At 40.3% G+C, this 20,298-nt stretch overlaps 1 protein-coding gene across 2 annotated transcripts in view; it reads left to right on the top strand.

The window, feature by feature from the left end:
- Positions 1-20,298, top strand: part of klhdc8b (kelch domain containing 8B) — a 283,831-nt gene that overhangs the window by 14,896 nt on the left and 248,637 nt on the right. Inside the window, exon 2 of one of the 2 annotated variants that reach the window (XM_078170215.1) lies at positions 4,635-4,684. The exons of the other annotated variant lie outside the window; for it this stretch is intronic. The gene's annotated coding sequence lies outside the window, so the exon portion shown is untranslated. The remainder of the gene's footprint in view (positions 1-4,634; positions 4,685-20,298) is intronic. 2 annotated transcript variants of the gene reach the window in all.

The raw sequence follows: 20,298 nt of genomic DNA on the forward strand, positions 1-20,298 counted from the left end.
AGTCAAAAAGACCATACTTCATAATGTTAATTTCAATAAATAAATGAATTAAAATAACATACAATAAAGAAATATCAAGGACATTCCTCCAGCATTTCTACTTTGTTGCTTTACCAAAACTGTACCAAACTGTGACAGCTCTGTATCATATCGAACTGAACTGTAAATTTTGTGAATCGTTACACTCCTAATTGAAAGCTTGGATGCTTGGTTTGCAGAGAAGTGAAATCCTTGGGAATAGAGCAGTTCAGGGATGTCATGTTTTATTGTTGGCCAACATGGAAGTTAACGGCACCCTAGTTCCCTCGCCAGAGAGCCGGTTGGATTTTTTTCCATTTAGTTATGAATTACTGCAGAAATTAAGCTCTGTGGTTCATGATACAGAAACATTTTGTTCAACAAGATAATCATTAAAATTGAGCACCACTTTTTGGAGTGTAAATTTGATACCCAGAAGTAAAAAGCTGTCACGTAACTTAACATTGCTACCACAACAAGGCTGTAAAGCTGGGTTTGGCATGATGATGTTCTATAGTCTCATCTAGCCACCTCTTAGCAATCGCCTTTTGAAAGACATGTAAAGGCCTCAAAATTTTTAAAAAAAGGGGGGTATCAACTGACGTATTTTAGGTCATAAAACAAGACGTGAAAATCTCTTAAGCTTGTGTTCACCAGACCTCATTTAAGCCAACCAAAAAGCCATTCAAAAAATGTTGACTGCGAGACGAGGGAACAGGGAGTGCTAAAATGCATACTAATTTTAGGACTCATTCCTTTTATTGTAGCAAACTGTATAGGCAATATTATATATGTGTACAGTTTGATTTGTATCATAAGCTACTCATAAAAGTTTCATAAACCAAATATACATTTATGTACAAGGTGTAGAAATATATGTCATATGCAGGCCCAAATGGAATTTGTGGATTTTTTTTTTATTTATTTTTTTTTTATTTTAGAGGTCCAAAAAAGATTTTTTTTTCCCCATAATGTGATAGGCAATATTTGTGTATGATAATAATTGATTTTGAAAAAAAAAAAAAACTTTACACAGTCCATTAAAACCTGAAATTACGTCAAGCAAAAGAACTACGTAGTAGATTTTAGTAGATACTTTGAAACAGAAATTTTATGAAATCATGAATACTTCCAAGAAAAATTTAAACGTTTGTTGGAGAAGTCAGTCAACAAATTGTGGAGCACATGCACATTAAAATGGAAGGTTCAATATGGAGCAGAGTGAAGAAAAACTGATTTATTTCAAATTAACAGTAAATTTTATTTTTGACATTTCTTTTCACTACACCACTAACATTGATTTTAATGCTCACTGAATACAATTCACATACATGCACAAGGAGGTGGAGGAGACAGTGACAACATTCTGAGTTTTACAACCCGCATTTATATTCCTAAAATTTCTGGAAAATCTGCAAAGTTCTGCAGGTTCATATTCTGTATGGGCCTGGTCATTTGTTATGTAGGCCAGTATTGAAATACATTAAAAAATACATTTGAAGTGGGACATGTTACCAAGATAGGCATATAAATACAAATATATATTGGACACACGTGATGATAATGTCATGCAACACTGCTAAATTAGAGCACTGGCACCTTCTTTGGTTCAATTCAGGCACTGACCATGAGTGTTTTTGTGTTTCCCACAAGCCATCAGCTGATTACATCGCATTTGTTTCAGGAGGACATTCTCCCAGTTAAACTTTCTTTAATATCTGATCAATAATTTAAGCAAATCGACCAAACAATTTAAAACCAGGACCTTCAGTATCTGGATGAGTATAAGTCTCCCTTTATACCCTTTGAGCTCTTTTGTGCTTCTCTCCTTTTCTTAATCTGGCTTGATGAAATTAATCATAGCTGGGCTCACTGGTGTCTTACATTCACATTATTGCAATCGTGGATCTAGATTTAAGTAACAAGCCCACAGGGATGAGTGTGCTGCTAACTTTACCACCTCATTGGTTCTGTTTTTCTGCACATGCCCTTGTTTTCCTTCTCATTCTCCATCTCCGTGAGCGCTGCTCTCCTTTTCACACCTCACATTATTTTCTTTATTACATTGTGCTTTTACTGCCACTATGCACATTAGTCAACACAACTGTGCCAGCCAGATATATTTTTGCGTTTTTCCTATCTTCTGTCTTTTTTTACTACCCCGTAGCCCAATCATTGCTCTGTTTTTTTTTCCCTTTTAATCTTAGCATCCGCCCTTGCTGGCTTTTTCCTTGTTTATTCTCTCTCTTCCTTCATCTACTCTCCCTCCCCCCCGTCTGTCGCTTCTTCTCTTAATTTGGCCTTCCATCCTATCTATTTAAGGAAGAAAGCAGCTTCTGCTGGGAAACTGCTGGGCTGGGTGGGGAGATTAAGCTGAATGGCACAGCAAGTCCCCAGATGCCCCGTTGTGGCTCATGCTGCAGAGGAAGAGAGGGAAAGAGAGAGCGATGCGCTGTGGCAGATGGACAGATATGGACAGGAGAACAGCAGGAATAGGAGAAAACAACTGGTGAGAGAGAGAGAGAGAGAGAGAGGGAGAGTAGACAGACAGGAAGATTTACAACGGAAACAGGGAGTAAAGAGAAGAGCCAGTGTGCTGAGCTCCATCTCTGCTGTGCCCTGTCGTGCTGCGAAAGCCTCTTAATGTTTCTGCTCCACCATTACACAGGGCTGCTGCTGCTGGCCATGAATGCTGCACAATCTGCCTGCACACAATCTTAAACATCCACACCAACAGCACAATGCCCTGTCTCGATTCGCCCCAGAGGTCTGCTGATCATATAAAGGACAGTGGGAGAAGCCAGTGCTGATATAAATGGTGTTTTGTTTTTGATTTAACTTTCATTTGGGCCCCTTAAGGAGCCCGAGAAGCAAGGTTTGTTACAATTTACAGCTGGAATCGATCTTTACAGCGTACAATTTACAGACTGAACAGTTCAACTTCTACCCTAATGCATTTGCCATAGTTGTGAGTAGGGCGGGGCGATATATCTAGTATGTGAATGTTGTGATATGAGACTAGATGTCGTCTTAGATATTGGGTATTGTTTTATCATAAGTGTTGTCTTTTTCTGTTTTTAAAAGCTACAGTAAAGTGATGTAATTTGAACTTACCAGACTCTTCTAGCTGTTCTATTATTTGCCTTTACACACTTAGTCATTATATCCACCTTACTGATTATAATCAAAAATCTCATTGTGTAAAGATTGTGCAAAAGCATCAATAGTCAACCCTACAGCATCGTTGCAATATTTTTTATCAAAGTATTCTGTAGAGATGACACTGCATGAAAATGTCATATCATGATGATAGTGACCAAAATCATCAACGTTATCAGTATTGGTATCGTTAATATGTGCTGTAAATGTCCAAAAAGTAGTGATACACACGCTAAAATGATTTCATCAAGCCTCATGTTGAAAACCACAAATAAAATAAGAAGTGGTATATATATATATATTTCTTTTTTTGCATAAACATTAAAATGATAACATAGCCAATGCCTTATGTAAGCATATGAAAACCATATTAAATGTGCATTAATATTAAAGATGGCATCATGTGGCCATGTTTTTGGAGACAGTTGTTAACTTTAGTTGATGATCGACACTATTTAGTGCGACTTTTCCAAAGCTCGCTTATCAAACACTCGTAAGTGCTACATCGTAGGCAACTGGACTTGCTTGTGTTTTTTGAAGACGTTTTGCTTCTCGTTCAAGAAGCTTCTTCAGTTCTAAATGACTGGTACGAAGTTGCAGGCTATAAACCCTGTGTGGGTGGGAACCCTTGCAGAGTCGTAGGGGTCATGTGAGCTCTTAGTGTCAGAGTCCTTAAGGTCACAATATGAGCGCTGACCCACCTGGCCACCATGTGAGTCGTTAGGGTCAGGTGGGACCAGGGGTGAACGGGTGTGAAGTCGTCTGGGGAGGGATTCCAAGACTGCATTGCAGGTGGGGGATAAGTAGTGTCGTAAGCCATCCCCTCTGTTTAACGATGGTCGTTCCAGGTTGACGTAGATGGCTTCTTTTACTCCTCTTTCAAACCATCCTCACATTGAGGACAGCAATGTGCACATCTTAGACAGGGAGGAAAGATGGTTTGAAAGAGGAGTAAAAGAAGTGACTCACTGTTTTTTGTGATAATAAAAATTTGAAATGGCTATACTAACTGTAGGGACTTTTACTGTGGCTTATCATGAAGCCAGTAACAGCTTCATTCCTAGTATTCTGTCGGAAATATTCGGATATTTGATCTTGTCGCCCTGTCCTAGTTGTGCACACAGTTTTCCTGTGCAAAAGGAATAATTATCAACATTTCAGGTGCATTCACATTCAGTTTTACTTCCAAATAAAGTAGCAGTCGGTTAAAAGCTGTCTAATAATCAGAATGCCTGTGTTCCTTGCCTCATCTTACCGTGTTGTAGGATTGTCAACATGTTCCCATATCTCAGCAATTAGTTTGATAGATATGTTCAGTGTTGGGGATTAACCTATGACGTGTAATAGTTTTCTGTAATTAAATTAAAATAATAACATCCAAATATATTCTTTTCACTAAAACCCATATATGTAGAATGTCACATTCATTCTTTTGCTTTGCATCTTTTCCCACACAGCACGGGTCAGCAAAGTCGCTGGGACAAACTTGAGTGCAACACCATAAAGGGTAGGATGGCTTACAAGGAGCTGTCTCGATGTCTAGACAGGCTCCATTCATTTGACAGTATGCAGGAACACAGCATGTGATTGATATCGTGTGATTGGATTGTGTGCTTTCCCTCTTGCCTTTCAGCACATGGAGTTCTGGCCTTTTCCTACTCTCTTCCTCGCAGGACTGTTGCAGTGCGTATCTTTCGTCTGTGCTATCTCACAGGTTTATTGCCCAGTCTGAGAACATTTGTTAGAAAAGTAATCAAAGGGTAATTAAATGCACTAAGTTAAACTTTGATGAAGTGATTAAAAAAGGTAAATTACTTATTACATTTTTAACAGGGTAACTAGTACACAGTAACTATTACATCTCAAAAGTAAGCTTCTCAGCACTGGGTTTGTTCTCATCATAAAAAAAACTACAAAAACATACATTCTCCAATAAAGTAGATTGATGTTTGAAGCTTTGTAGGAAGCTTTATGCCTGTAAGGTATACCAGTGCGAGAGAAATGAGAGACAACATCCGTAGAAAGGAAAGTCTTAATCAGATAGCAGACGGAGGCAATTACTAAATAAATTGGTGCCTTCCAAACAAGATCATAACAGCTCTGGCTCCAGACGGGTTTGCTTTACACACCATTTAAATTCTATACACAAAATGGCACATCCCACTTATGTCTGCATGAATCAACAGCTAGTGTCACAAATATAGTGCCATATGTAACTGCAGGATGACAAACAAAAGAGGTACATCTGAGCTGAATCAAAATCTAAACATATTGTTTTGATTAGAGCTTTTACACTGAAATCACATCCAATCACAGGAGCTTAAAAGATCTGTATGCGACATTCAGAACATGAATATAGCAGCAAACAGCTATGTGCTATGTGAAGATAAAGTGGAGTAATGGTGTCCTGAGCAGACAATAAAGTCACCCCCCCTCTGTGTGTTCTAATCCGAGCTTCTCTGTTCTTTGTTGTGTAAACCGGGCCGGCTGCACATGCATGTTACTACATGTGAGTGTGCAACACTGGTTACGTAATCACCTCTGCTTTGCATTGGGCTCATACGATTGTTACCACGGTTATTGGGATGGTGTCATTGCGGAAGGTTAGTGCTCACCCTCTGGTGTCCCCCCGGGTTAACACCGTTAGCTCTGTCAGCACTGTTGTTGTTGTTAGCACTGTTTATATAGTTAGCACCATTAGCTGCCAGCCACCAGCTCAGCAATTGTATGCAGACAGGTTAGTGTTCACCCTCTGGTGTCCCCCTGGTTAACACCGTTAGCTCTGTCAGCACTGTTGCTGTGGTTAGCACTGTTTATATAGTTAACACCATTAGCTGCTAGCTGCCAGCTCAGCCACTGTGTGCAGACAATCCCGCCCCAGACTCTGAATCATAGATATGCTCTGAATGTGACATCCAGCTCCTTTAATATGTTATATAACTAAGTATTTTAACAAGCTGTAGCAACTCAGAGTGAAGACAGTTGACTTTTCTGCCTATAAAGACAACTGTCACCAGCAGAGCCACTCAAATGTGGCTAATGAACGTTTAGTCTGTGAGCTGGCTGAATAACGAGAAAGAAACTCCTGGCTCTGGTCTGGTCAATTATGGTCTTCGCTGACTGTAGATTTATGCATGATTAAATATGTTTAAAAAAAAAGAAGCAATGGCGGTCTGTCATTTCTTATGTTTTTGATGAAAAAATAAAGAGCTGTGTCTTCATGCTGTTCATGAATAACCAGTAGAGTTGCAAGACGATCGAGAGTGATTCCCTCTCATCAACTTCAGGCAGGGAGCCAACAAGCAGTATCACAGATGTCAATGGGAAATGACATACAGCCTGGGAACAGAGTTGTAGGAATATTCGGTTAAACTTTTAAGCATTTCTTATCAGCGTTATCTTATTTTCTGAAGAGCTCTGAAGTGGGATGTCATTATTACTATAAAAAGCCAACATTAAAAGCATTTCTCACTAAAATATAAGTATTAATTTTTTTCTGACACTCAGGGACATATCACATTTTCAGTTGATTTGGCAAATTTGTCAGCAAACAGGTGCTTAATTACTCATCGAGCAGTTATGGAGAAATATTATCATTCCTTTGGAGTCTTATTTCTGTCCACCTGGTGAATGTACGTCTTATAATAACTTTTCTTTTAGCTCTATTTTTGGTCTCTTCCAACTCCTGAGAGAAATATCTGGCTCTTTAGCAGCCAGATGCTTCACTATGTTCACCAGCTAGTTGCCAACACAGTCTGCTGTTTGGTGCTGAGCAGGTGGTCTGTATTGAAAACAGCTGGCTGCTGCAGGCAAAAGGAGACTATGAGAGCAGTGACAATGAACCATATCATCATAGACTGTAAAAAAAAAACTGTACAAAGTAGTGGATGTAGCCACCATTGTGTCGCCCATTGGTTTGTGGCCATTGCCATCTTAGATTTTTGGAGGCAGAAGTGACATGGATGACAGGATGGAGATAACACTAATCCTATGGTGCCATCGTGGTTAGCATGGTGCATTTATAGCTATTGTTAACTGTGATGTGTGTTAAAACCAATAAAATAAAATGTACGTAGTGGAAAAACTGAATATCTGACTCCTTAGAGGGTCTTTTAGTACACCCAAATGCTGAAGAAGACTTTTTTTAGATGACAAAAATTTTATAGTTTACCACCTGTCAGTTAAGCCTTAATAACATTTAGATGATTGAGTTATATAAAAAATTTCCCTCCCCTCCCCCCCCCCCCTTCCCTTTTATGACAGCTGTCATAAATGGGAAAATTAGCCATAGGTATCAAAAACACTGTTTGTACCAGGCTGTAAACATGTTTATTTCTGCTGTTGGGCATTTTAAAATGGGGGTCTATGGGGATTGACTTGCCCTCAGAACAAGCCTCAAGCGGCCATTCAATGAACTGTTCTGGCACTTTCTTTTGGATTCTAACACTCTGCGTTGGCTTCATTTTTCAGCCCCCCCCCCCCCCCCCAGGGGTTGCCTCTTGGCTGAAATGAGCTGAAACACATAAAGCTCCATTAAGTCGAGGGGAGCTGCAGATTCAGGAGATAATTCAAAATGTTTAAAGGATGCTTACATACTGCCTAATTGACAGTAGTGATTTATATTTGATAGTTTGCACTGACTGAAATTTTACCTTTTGTCTACTATACCTTAGTTCAGTCCCTCTTCAGTAAGCAGCATTCAGTCACACTACCTGCCACAGGTGGACCATCAGCTGACAGGCATTACCTCGATTGAATTGATTTTTTCCACCCTTGCTGCTACGCAACATGTGGTATGCGAGCAAGGCTGAGTGCAGCCTGTGATATGATAGAGGTGTGTGACCATCAGAGAGCCACAACATGGCCATTAATCTGGTAGGATAAAGCTACATACCTCACATACTGCCATCATATCTACTAAAGCAAAAACATGATTTTTAAGCAACTCTCTGGATTCCCCTTGGTCTGCTTTCACTCATTCACATTCCACCTTCAGTCTTCACCTCTTTGTTATTCTGACCTTCTTTGAACGATCTCATCACCATTCTCCTCGACTTGTTTCTCAGTTGTTTAAGTCTTGTTTCCAGGCAACCCTTCTCAGAGGAAGGAAAACAGTCATCACTGGCAGCTCCTAAATGTGCTGATATATCTCTGTTTATGTTTACAACAGGCCTGTTCTCCCCATGTTCACATCTCAACCCAGCTTCTCTCTTTTCCTCACTCCACCACCACAAACTTTATATTAGCAAGCTGACCTACTTCGTGATTTCCCTTGGTCGCTTAGTGATGGTAGTTTTCTCTTTTATTTTTCTCTCCCTTCTCTTGATTTTTTCATTTCAGAGTGATGTTCCTCCATCTCTCAAGTCGCGGAATAGAGCGATACACTGCTGTGTTCTCAGAAAACTTCAGATGCGATATGAGCTATGGTCTCTCGCTCCTCTCTGCAGGACGGCACATCACTCAATATTGCTGCGGGGCGAGACCATTCAAATGAATTAAATAATAAAAGCCTGACCAACTGAAATCGCAGTTTGACAAAGAAGCTATGGAGAAGTGGAGGTAAAATGGTGTCAAGTGTTGAATAATGTGAATATCAATCATTCTTGAATTCAAATGAATATTCTCATCTTGCTACAGAGAAGTGCTATGTTGCATAATATTCATTGTAAGAATTGTGAAGTGCACAGCTGCAGGATGACGACATGTGCCCTCAAACTCTAGGGATTTGGAGAAAAAGTCAAACACACCCAGCATCCCTCCTGTTCCAATTAAACCAGTCAAGCATTGGTATTATGTCAAGCCCGTGTGTGTGTGTGTGTGTGTGTGTGTGTGTGTGCGTGTGTTTGAACTTTGACCTTAACCCAGTTGTAGATTAAAACTCCAGGCTGGCATTATCAAATAAACAGATGGAGTCAGAGCATGACAGCCTGGTGTAGCATGCACATGTCATATTGATGCCCTGTCAAACATCATTTTGAACACATAAAGCTACTTGCAAAGCTTTCAGTTTTTAAAAAAATCTAAATTGAGCAAAAGTCAAACCAACACTACCACATAGCCTAATCCTAACCTACATTGGAGAATTAATGTCCCATTCATTTGCTATGTTTCTGTTGCCTCAGTTAACACATTAAAATTACAAGTCAAAAACAGTCTTATCTTAGCCACGATTTTTCCATCTACAGCGTTGAATCTAAAATGTTTCCACACAGATGATTGTGATTATCCACACACTACCAGCTAGTTTGGCCAAGATAACAGCAACAGTCTAGTTTACAAAGGAATAATGTGCCAGACAGTACATGTAGATCTGCCCCTTACTGGAGTACAAGACACAGTGTGTCCCGCATAAAGAAATTTAAATTCCATTAGAGGATTATGTAAGGGATAATGTATAATGAGCCAGTGAATACTGGGAAAATAACTCCTGACAGAATGCCGCGACTGACCAATCAGAATACAGCATTTAATAGAGCCGTGTAATAAAGATGTAATAATTAATGTTCCAAATTAAAAGCCACCATACTTCTTTTATGCCGAAGCCTAAAATTCAGCTAGGTTGTAGTACGTCAGTTACTAAAACTATGTCAGTCCTGGTTGATTTGGTGACACCTGTTGTTACTGGTGGTATCAACAGGTGCAGATAATACTACAGGTCCCAGAATTCTGGGGGCAGCAAACACTCCTGTAAAATGTTGACCTCTTACAATGTGAACTGGCAACAGAAAAAAGTGTTTGGTATGTATAAGCATTAGTATACAGCTCAGATACGGCTGTAGGAGACTAAACAGTAAACATGCTGATATCAGTGAGATTACAAACATTACATCATTAGCATTAACACAGATTTACACACATGCCTCATTTCCTATGAATCCCTTGTGCATAGGAAGGCAATTTGAATCCAGCTTGGGAATGGCGGACTCTGCCACTAACGTTAACAACTACTATATAGAGAGATAGAAATACTTTGGATGGCTACTGTTAAAAAAATGCCATTCATAAATACTATCAAAAATAGGATTTGATGTCATGAAAATCCCAAGGATTATAACTTTAAGTTTAGGTGGGTTATCCCTTGTGTTTGTGGGAGTGTATGTGTATGTATGTGAGACAAAGACAGTTTTTGGGATAGTATTAGACAAAATAATTGGATAACAAAATTATCTGGTATATGTCAAGAGGAGTTCACTTTGTGACTTTGCTGTAACTCTTTAATAAAATAGTGACATGACCTATTAGAACAGTGGTTCCACACACAGGTCCACACAGTTTAATGCGTCATACTTTTGTTTAGCCATGTTGTCGAGCTATTTTGCTGTCTCTGACCAGTATCTGTCCTTTATTTACTCACTCTACAGCAGGACATTGCACTTCAAGAAAGCTTTGTGCCGGAAATGCACTGTACTTCAAAATAAAGTGTGTTTTTTACAAACTTGACAAGTTTGTGAGTCACTTGCGGTCCATTCAGAGTGGACCCATGACCCACCTTTGGACTGCGACCCACCAGTTGGGACCGCTGTATTAGAGGACATTATTGGTTTAGCTTTTTACAACATGTAAAGACAACATCTCCTGACTAAATCTTCAATTTTAACTCCAAAGACACTCTGACAAATAACTTATTTCTCCTGCATTGGGCTCACTATTAAGGACAATGAGCTGCAGTATTATGTCAGTTATAGGCAGTATCAGTGGTATATTAACACAGTTGGACTCAGTGGGTCCGTGGTGCAGGGTCTCCTCAGACTGGGGCCTCTGGGTATTAATTAGAACACCAGTCCAATCTAACCCTCGTGAAGAAAAGGTCATGCTGTTAGTGCAGGTTAGTGTGAGACATCAGTGCTGGGGTGCTTTCAGAATTGATGGTGATGGATGACACCAGTGGTGGAGACACAGTGCTTATAGGAAAACTGACAGCTCACTGGGTTAATAAGAGTGTTGGAGTAAGGTGTGGGTCATAGAGTCATGGAGTGCCGGTTGATGGGTATCTAATAATGCTAATGGCGGTCAATTCCAGGAGAAGTACTCTGTTAAAAAAAATCTGAATGATGCTTTGAAAGTAAGAGCAGAACTATTATGCTGCTGGATATATAAAGAAAATACACATTATTGTTGTAATTGTTTTCAAAAGAGACATTTAATTTCATTTCAGTGTCTAGTTTTGCTAGCAGCTGTTATCCATCAGTTGTTACAGGGCGGGGGGGGGGGGAGAAAGTAAAAGCTGGGCAAAGAGGATTACATCGAGAAGATTAAATGGTTCAGATTGAAGTGAATCAAGCAACATGATACTGACAGTCTTGTATGTGACACTGTTGACGTGGCTGCTTATCAGTTTGTGTTACGCTACTAGCCTCCAGCCTCAATGATGTCACTGAGGCAGTCTCCGTGGAGACGGGTAGTGGAGCGGCTGATTGGACAGTTAACCTCAGGGGCATCTGTGCCAATTGGGCCTGCTGTTCCTCTTAGTGGGACTGATGGGGAATGTGCGCCAGAGAGAAACGCTTTCATTTAGTTTGCCGGGCCGACAGTGTGCATTGGTATAACTCTCATGCAAACCTATTTTTATTTGCTCTTACGTGCCTCATTGACTGTGACCGTCCTCTCCCTCTACTTTCTGTTTCTCCCAATCACTCTCGCAGTGTTTTTCTTTTCCCTGCCTGTATTTTTGTTCAGTCACATCTTTTAGAAGCTGTTCCTTTCATATTCCTTTGTGTTATCTTCCTTTATCTTTTTCTTTCATGCAAATTGCAACTACTTTGCATTTTGCGTTCAGTCTTTCTTCTCATACCTCTCTCCCTCCCTCTTTCTGTCTGGGCGCTTTGAACATCGTCTCTGCTCTTGTTCTATTTTGGTCATAATATGACTCAGCTGTATGCATATGTGCATGTGTCTCTATACCATCCACTTTTGTGCAAGTGTGTGTATATTTGCTCTCAGTGTGTGTGCGTGCACACTGCCGCACTCGATGATTGTGTCTCAGTGGTTGCCCCGATCTGAAATTCACCACCCCGTGTTTACAGTCACTGGTTCCAGTATTGGATCCCTGTCTAGCAGTGACTTAAGCTTTATGGAGAATGGGATGACTGAGGCAGAACCAACTCACATTTGAATATACAGCACAGCACCTGAGGGAGTTCTACAAAGACAGACCTGTTTTATTCAAAGTTCCCCACAGTTCATATTGGCTGGTAAAGGATGACACGCTACCAGCCTTTTTTACTGTGTCATTCGTGTCTACTTTTATAGTTGAATAAAGTAATTGATTGTTGCCATTTACTGATACATGGACCACACACAAGAGATTACATGTGTATACAATAAAGCCATTTATTATCCCTTGTAAAGAAGATATCACTAGGGGTGTGCCATATCACCTCGTTCATGATAATGCCGGTATCATTTTTAGTATCATATGAAAATTCATATGCTGATACTTGGGGTATTTTTTCTTGTTGACATATTGATGTCATACTGTTACCCACGGCAACAACAAGCATGGCTGAAAGTGAAATTATTACTGACTCCATAGTGGTTCCAAAAAGAGGAGCAGCTTCAGTAAATTGTGGGGTCCTGAATGTTTAATGAACAGCCCCGGACTTATCAGACTCTTCTAGCGAGTTACCGCTCAGAGGGAACTCATTCATGGGCTCCTCCGGCAGCAGCAGTGCCTCTCTCTCTCCTCTCTCACTATGCACACACTGGAGTCAGTGCCATCAAGCCATTTTGTCATAAACCTTTGGTAATGAAGGTCACGGAGTATAAAGAGGGGCAGCGTTCACGTAGGGAGGTTGTTTGGGGTGGTGGATTTGTCAAACAAACACAAGACTTTCACCCAAGAGGCTGCTGATCGTGTTCAGTGTGAAACCAAAAGTCAGTGTTCAGTTATATTTAGTTGTGTATGTGTCCAATGTCAAGTCATGTCAAGGCACATCTACCCAAACTGGTAGGTGCCATAACACTGTTTCAACAGCCCAAAAATACTGAAGCCCAATTAACTGACACACACACACTCCCTGTAGTTAGCTTCAGTTTCTTGGCGGCATTTGAGCCAACCATCCCAGGTGTTTTTACTGACCCTTTGCTGTGGTTCCCAGTGACATTTGAGCTCCTGAACCCTGGTGTTGTTGACTGATCCGTCCCTGCTTTTCCAGCAACTTTTGTGCCAACAAACGTGGGTGTTTTAAGCCAAAACATGATCTTGTCCTAATCATTGCCAAGTGGGTTTTGCGCCACCACACCATTGTTGTTACATGTAACATATCCGTGGTTTACAGAAATGTGCACTTACCAACAGACTGGATAAAAGCATCCTTTGAAGATGCAATTAGTGGGACTTCTTTCAACTGCCAAACAGAAGAAGTCTCTGATGAAAATCTATGGTGTATTTTCATTTTTTAGTCAGTGTTTCATCACTCTAGGCCAATACATAACAAAACACAAACCTTAAATATAATATTAATTGAGCAATAGTCGAATGAAACACATTGTAAGAAGTGTATTTTTTATTGGACCATGAATGTGCATTTTCAGAAAGAAGCTGACGCTTCTCGAATGCTCCTTTTCTTTGAGGCAGAGATTGTGTTTTTGGCCTACCTATCTAGTGGACATCAGTGGCACTGGACCATATCATACTTCCAGACTGGCCTCAGCTTTCTGGTCTGGTCGTGGCAGCTTGATACAGATGTTATTTGTTATAAATGTTCACATCATGTTTGTCTTGTGTTGATATTACAAGACAGAACTTTTTATCTGACTAATTGTGAATTGCTCTGTTATTGCCAAGACACTTTTGCAGGAGTACCGCAGTGGGTATTTGTGAATCTCCATTCAGTGCAGCTCTGCATCCACAATATTGCTTCAGCAAAGTTATTGCCAATCTGTCTGAGCCAGATCAGAATAGAGGTATTACTGTATTAGTGCTCCACTGGAATACACTGGAATGGATTGTGTTTTCTTAGAGCAATGAAAATAGCTGGAATGACAATCCTAGAAAATGCAGCCCTCTATCAAACCTCCCTGGTGGTGTTCTAGGGATGATTCACCGTCTAACGTTGGGATCCAATTTAACACTTCAGAGGGTATTAACAGCTCAACACAAATGTTTTCAACTCTACCCCGCAGGAAATAATCTCCAAGTTTTCTTGAGGCTTTTGATGCAGTTTGCATGTCTGTATAGTTTCCACATAAGATCCCAAGTGAAGATGCTGTATTCAGCTGCACAGGCTGGGGCTGCAGTGACAGCTGGCTCTGCACAAGGCTCAACATTTATCTTCTTGTACACGGCAACACTTTGTCCTCGGACGACCACACACCCAACTGTACCACCTGTTTCAGCAAACTGTAGCAGACGTACATGAGCTATATTATGCCTTCAGTGAAAAGAAAATGATGTGAGTCGAATACAGCTGAGCAGAATTAGACATCATAATCCTGTTGACTAGCCTTGATGAAAATGATTGTCAGGCTTGTCACTGTACAGTGAAGGCCCATCACCTCAGGCTTGTGGGTAATTATGATAATTAAACTCTTTTGTGACGCATAGGATTTGGTTGCTGCAAAATACAGTGTTTGTCAGAAGGCAGTAAAATCAACATACTTCGTCGTCGTTGTCGTCTTAACATACTTGTTATTGATAAATACCTGTACACCTGCATTGCCTTGAAATGGTGACAGGAAGAAAAGCAGAAAAGCAAAAGCCATGATTAAGGTAGATGTGTTGCTGATTGTGTTGTGTATTGTGTAAGTCACATACAAGTGCCCAGTCCACATGGACTAGATAGTAAAAATGCTGTTGCAGTGGAGAAACACTTGTCAGACAATATCATTACATAGCAGACAAAGAACTCTTGCTCCCTTCCTACGTTTGTTTTAACCATCCAGCTAAACCATGATCAGAAATGAAGGACATTTTACGAAAAATCATCATATAATAAGAAATAAACATGAAATGAAATTCAGTCGTATAAAGCACAGAACAAACATAATCTTTTCTCTACTGGGAGATCATTTAAAGGCGCTGTATGTAAGAATGTGGCCAAAACAGTTACTGCACTCAAATTCAAAATACTGCCACGAGTCGTGTCCGCCCCCCCCTCCCCTACAGATTCGAGGTTGGCTGGACAGCGGCACGCTGGAGACTGATTTGTTTGCCCACGGGCGGCTGCCGTGGCAGGGCCGCGTTGCCGCGTCCTTGATCTTCGGTTTTCCAGCGGACCGTTCGAGCAAGTCCAGCTTCTCTGCTGCTAACGCTGCTGCCGGGATACAGCTGAGGAGCCGGCTGCTAATGCTATGTACTGGGACACTGCTAGTGCTGCTTGCCGTGCTGCTGTAGCTCAGTCGTAACTGTAACTGATGCTGAGACTCTACTGACTGCGTGACTGGTAGACGGCGGTGGGTGGCGCAACAGGCCAAAACACAAATTCAAAACATAAACATGATTTGCGGACCATAATTTTTTTTTTTAAATGCGAATATTCTGGCTGTACTATTGTTGTCGATGAGATCAGTATGTTATATGAACATTATTCCTTAGTCTCTGTGACATATTAGGAGGATTTTACGACTATTTGCTTTAGATTTCTTACATATAGCTCATTTAAGCTGCATCTCTCTGTAGCTATTGGTAATGTACCTGAATATGAGTGTGCACAGTGCACATACAGATATTTGCACTTTTGTTTAAATTCTGTTCCTTTCTGCAGACAGTTTGTGTGTAGTTTGATGTTTGTACCAAAATCAACAATCCATCTTTACATATAAAGGCTGCTGTATAAACATGAATATATAAGTAGCAATTACCCTGTAACCTGTTGGAAAATAAATATTATATGTAAAATTTCCCGTCAGTGGTCCAGAGATGTCCATGCCTTACTGAACATTGTCAGACATTGAATTAAATAACCTTCATGGTGAATAAATCAGCTGCAGAAGATGTATGTAATCTCTTAATGCCTGTGCGCACATAATTTCAGAATTGATTGACAAACAAACAACTGGATAAACATGGCATTGCTGTTAAAGGGACAGTTCACCCAAAAATCTAAATTATATTTTTTCTCTTATCTGTAGTAATATTTATTAGTCTAGATTATTTTGGTGTGAGTTGCAGTGTTGGAGATATGGGCTGTAGAGATGTCTGCCTTCCCTTGAATATAATGGAACTACAAGGCACTTGGTGTTTAAAGCACTAAATTTTTTTTTTGAAAAACTCGAAAGCAATGTCTCTTTCAAGAAATCATGGCCCAGTTAAGACAATCCACAGATCTTTTTGTGAACAGTTTCAAGTGGGAACTTTTTTTCCACCGAAATAGCCTACACCCACCAACTGTTTAAATGCGCAGAAGGAGGCATGTATCTACTGCTAGCTCACCTAGCACCACTGAGCTAGCTAACGTTACAACTCAGCTGAGGAGGACGCCATTATATGATATGGTTGGCGGGTGCAGTTTGTTGGAAGAATGTAGTATCGTATACAGTAGGTAGCTGATGTAACTTAGAGTGTTTATAAAGGTTAATCATAATGTTTTTGGTCACCCTCAATAGTCTTGTTCAGCATTTAGTTGCACTTAAAGACCCTCAAAGAAGTCAGATATTCAGTTGTTTTGCTAAGTACATTTTGTTTTAGCGAAGATTAGTATTAGCATTATTACAGTTAAATCATGCCCTGGTTGCTCAAGACAATCCACAAATCTTTTTGTGAACAGTTTCAAGTGGGAACTTTTTTTCCACCAAACTAGCCTACACCCACCAACCGTTTCACCATGCAATAGCGTGCACTGCTAGCTCACCTAGCACCACTGAGCTAGCTAACGTTATAACCCAGCTGATAAAGACTCCATAATATGATATGGATGGCTGGTGTGGTTTGGTAGACAGAAAATAGTATTGTATAGCATAGACGTAGCTCTGGTAATTCAGTGTGTTTTTGAAAGTTAATCTTAACATTTGTGGTCGCCTTCAAAAGTGTTGTTCAGCATTTGGTTGCACTAAAGCGACTCTCTAATAAGTCAGATATTCAGTTTTTCTTGAAAGAACATTTAGTTTTTAATGATTTTAATCCTGTTTTCTCTATCAAAAAATAGAATTAGCATAATCACAGTTAACAAATAGTGTAAATGCACCATGCTAACCAAGCTAGCAGCTAGCGTTAGGGTTATCTCCACTGTCTCGTCCAAATGTGGTCAATTCTGGCTCCAAAAATCGTCAAAAAGGGTATCTTCAAACCAATGGTTGATGTCACAGCGGCTACATCTATTATTTAATACATTCTATGGACTACAGCCCCACAGAGCCACTTGTAGCTATGGACTTTTAGTCTTGTTCATTTATGTTTGTTCACTGCTGATGATGAGGTCTAATTATTCAGGGAACTCAGATAGCAGCAAAATTAGCTCCTGCCTTGTTGGTGTGGTTTCTGTGGTTGCTATGGTCACAAGGCGAACTGAGACAGGAAGTTGGAAACGGCTCCTTCCTTAACCAGAGGGTGGCAGCCATATATGTTCGCCTACCTTGGCGGCATGGCTGCAGTCATGTTTACATTGGGAACAGTGGAGACACTGGTGGCAAGTGTTTTCTATCTGAATGTACCTTCAGTGTTGTGAGGACCCATTTAGCAGCTTGTTCACACGGTTGGCATGAGGCTGAAACAGACCTCATTATGCACCCAAGTTAGTACTTCATTAGCATAAACTACATTGTTTCCCTAATCCCACAGGAGAGTTTCCCTGAGGGTCTGGATATACCTAACATGAACAATGCCTATTCTGTTTTCCAAGTCAGACACACACAGGCTTTCATAGAGACAGACTGAGCCTCTGCAGCAGACTCAGAGAGCCAGCCACTGTGATAATACTCAGACATCTCTGAATCTGTTTGAGCCAAAGTGTTATTTTTTCTCCCTCTCTCTCATCATCTCATTTGGTCAAACATCTATTTGATCAAATGTCTGCAGGACTAGAAGGACTGCTTCAGCTTCCTGACCAATTTGTGCACTACAGAAAGGGAACAAACTGAATGTCTGCCTGATTTTTATTTGAAAGACCGCAATTTAAATTCGTAATGAAGCACATCATTTAAGCTATGTTCTCTAGCCCAAAATATTCCCGGCAGTTTGGGACTAAACAACACTCTGAATACAAGATCTCACTGGAGCTCATCTCTTGCTTGCACTGATATCTTTCTTTCTAAATGTGTGTGTTTGCCTAAGGCTTTCTCGCCAGCCAAGCTGAGCTATCTATCTTTGGCTGTTCCTCTCATTGGTCATAAATTTACACAGCATAATAGAAGTGTTAAAAAAGTGTTGTCATTGCCAGTGATGGAAATGATGCAAATGTACAATTATCCTGGTCAAACACAATATTCCAGTTCAAAATACGACAACAACGGGTATAGCTTTAACAGCTAGCAATCATCAGTGTAACTTTACATTTTGACTTTATATATTCAACTATTTAACTCACAGTTGTCCTGATGGATTTAAATACCTAGATCCTAAAAAACACAACCCTTGTTTTATTTCCAGAATAGGAAATCTTACATAATTGAAAAATATCACAAGCACCAATTTATTAAGAATTAAAGGGATAGTTTGGATTTTTTTTAAATGAGGTTGTATGGGGTACTTATTCATAGATGGTGTATTACATACGTTAGATGTCAGTCGGCACTCCAACAGTTTTGAAAAACAGGCTGGAGCGAGACATAGAAGCAAAGCTGCAGAGGATTCAGCAATAAAACGTTATTTTGTCCACCTACAAGAAGTCCCACCAAAAAACCCTCCAAAAAACCCCAAACAAATAAAACAACATAGTTTAGGTGTACGCTGTATTTAGAATATTGTCACTACCTTACCTCCTTATCTTGCTGTCAGACCATTATTTCTAATGGGAAAATTAAGCCGTTATATTGCTCTCTTCGATACCAGACTCCATTGAGAAAAACAGTGATTTAACATTGCTGAAAATGGGAGCTGCTGGTCTATTGCTGCCTTGAGCAGTTATTTTGTTTGTGTTATTGTGTGACTTTGGTGTTTAAAAGGGTCAATTGGGATTCACTAAAGTCACATAATAACACAAACTAACCCACTGATTGAAGCAGAGTGAGACCAGCAGCTCATCTGTTTAGCAAAACAAAATTACTGTCGTTGTCAATGGAGTCTGATGGCTTTGATAAGAGCATTGATGGAACAGAGGCCATTAACAGCTTCCCTGCCAGATTGAGGACAAATTAGGCAACCAACTGACCTTTTACCTGTTTCCCAAACATATCCAATCATAAATGATCAGCTGTCACCAGACAGGCCATGCTTTGGATTTTTCCATGGGTCATTGCATTCAGCATGAGTCACTAGCGTTAGTCATACCCCTTACCCCTTAAAGTAAATTTGTTATATTGGGCTGTAAATATAATTGACTTGACTTGACTGTCTATTACAACAGTGGTAGAGTTAGCATTACTTCTAGAGCCAAGGAGCATATTAGCTGGCTGACAGCATGATTTTTGTGGTTACTCAGAGAAAGCCCTGCACACTAGACCTCAATAAGTCATTAACATATTTATTGTAACAGACCTACTGTGTAATTTTTGCTGTTTTTACATGAATCATGTATTGATTTACTAAATTATTAAAGGTAACCATAAAAATATGGGAACTGCCCATTGGTCCGACAGCCCATTGGTCCGACATCCCATTGTTCTGACCATATCAAATCCATTGTTCCGAAGTCCCGTTGTTCTGAAATCATCATAATGCCCTGTGGTTAACGTCTGGTTAGGTTTAGGCACAAAAACCACTTGGTTAGGGTCAGGAAAAGATCATGGTGTGGGTTAAAATGAAAAACAAAGTGGCAAACACATAAGCTGTGAGCCTGCTTCGCCTCAAGCCTTTCCCAGCTGACCCAGAGCCGGTCGCGGCGCACCATCAAGATAGAAATACGCCTGCCAGGAGCCGTTCAGCACCGCGGACCGTCGGACTAATGGGATGTCGGACCAATGGGCTGTCGAACCAATGACATGGACCCAAAAATACAGGTCTAAACCACTGATTGAGCCTGGTCTCACTCCGAAGTCATTGAAATCCGGCACTTGGGCAGTGACTTGAGGCATCAGACACTGACGAAA

This window comes from Epinephelus lanceolatus, chromosome 8, assembly GCF_041903045.1.
Source record: "Epinephelus lanceolatus isolate andai-2023 chromosome 8, ASM4190304v1, whole genome shotgun sequence".
In the NCBI taxonomy this organism is placed as follows: Eukaryota; Metazoa; Chordata; class Actinopteri; order Perciformes; family Serranidae; genus Epinephelus; species Epinephelus lanceolatus.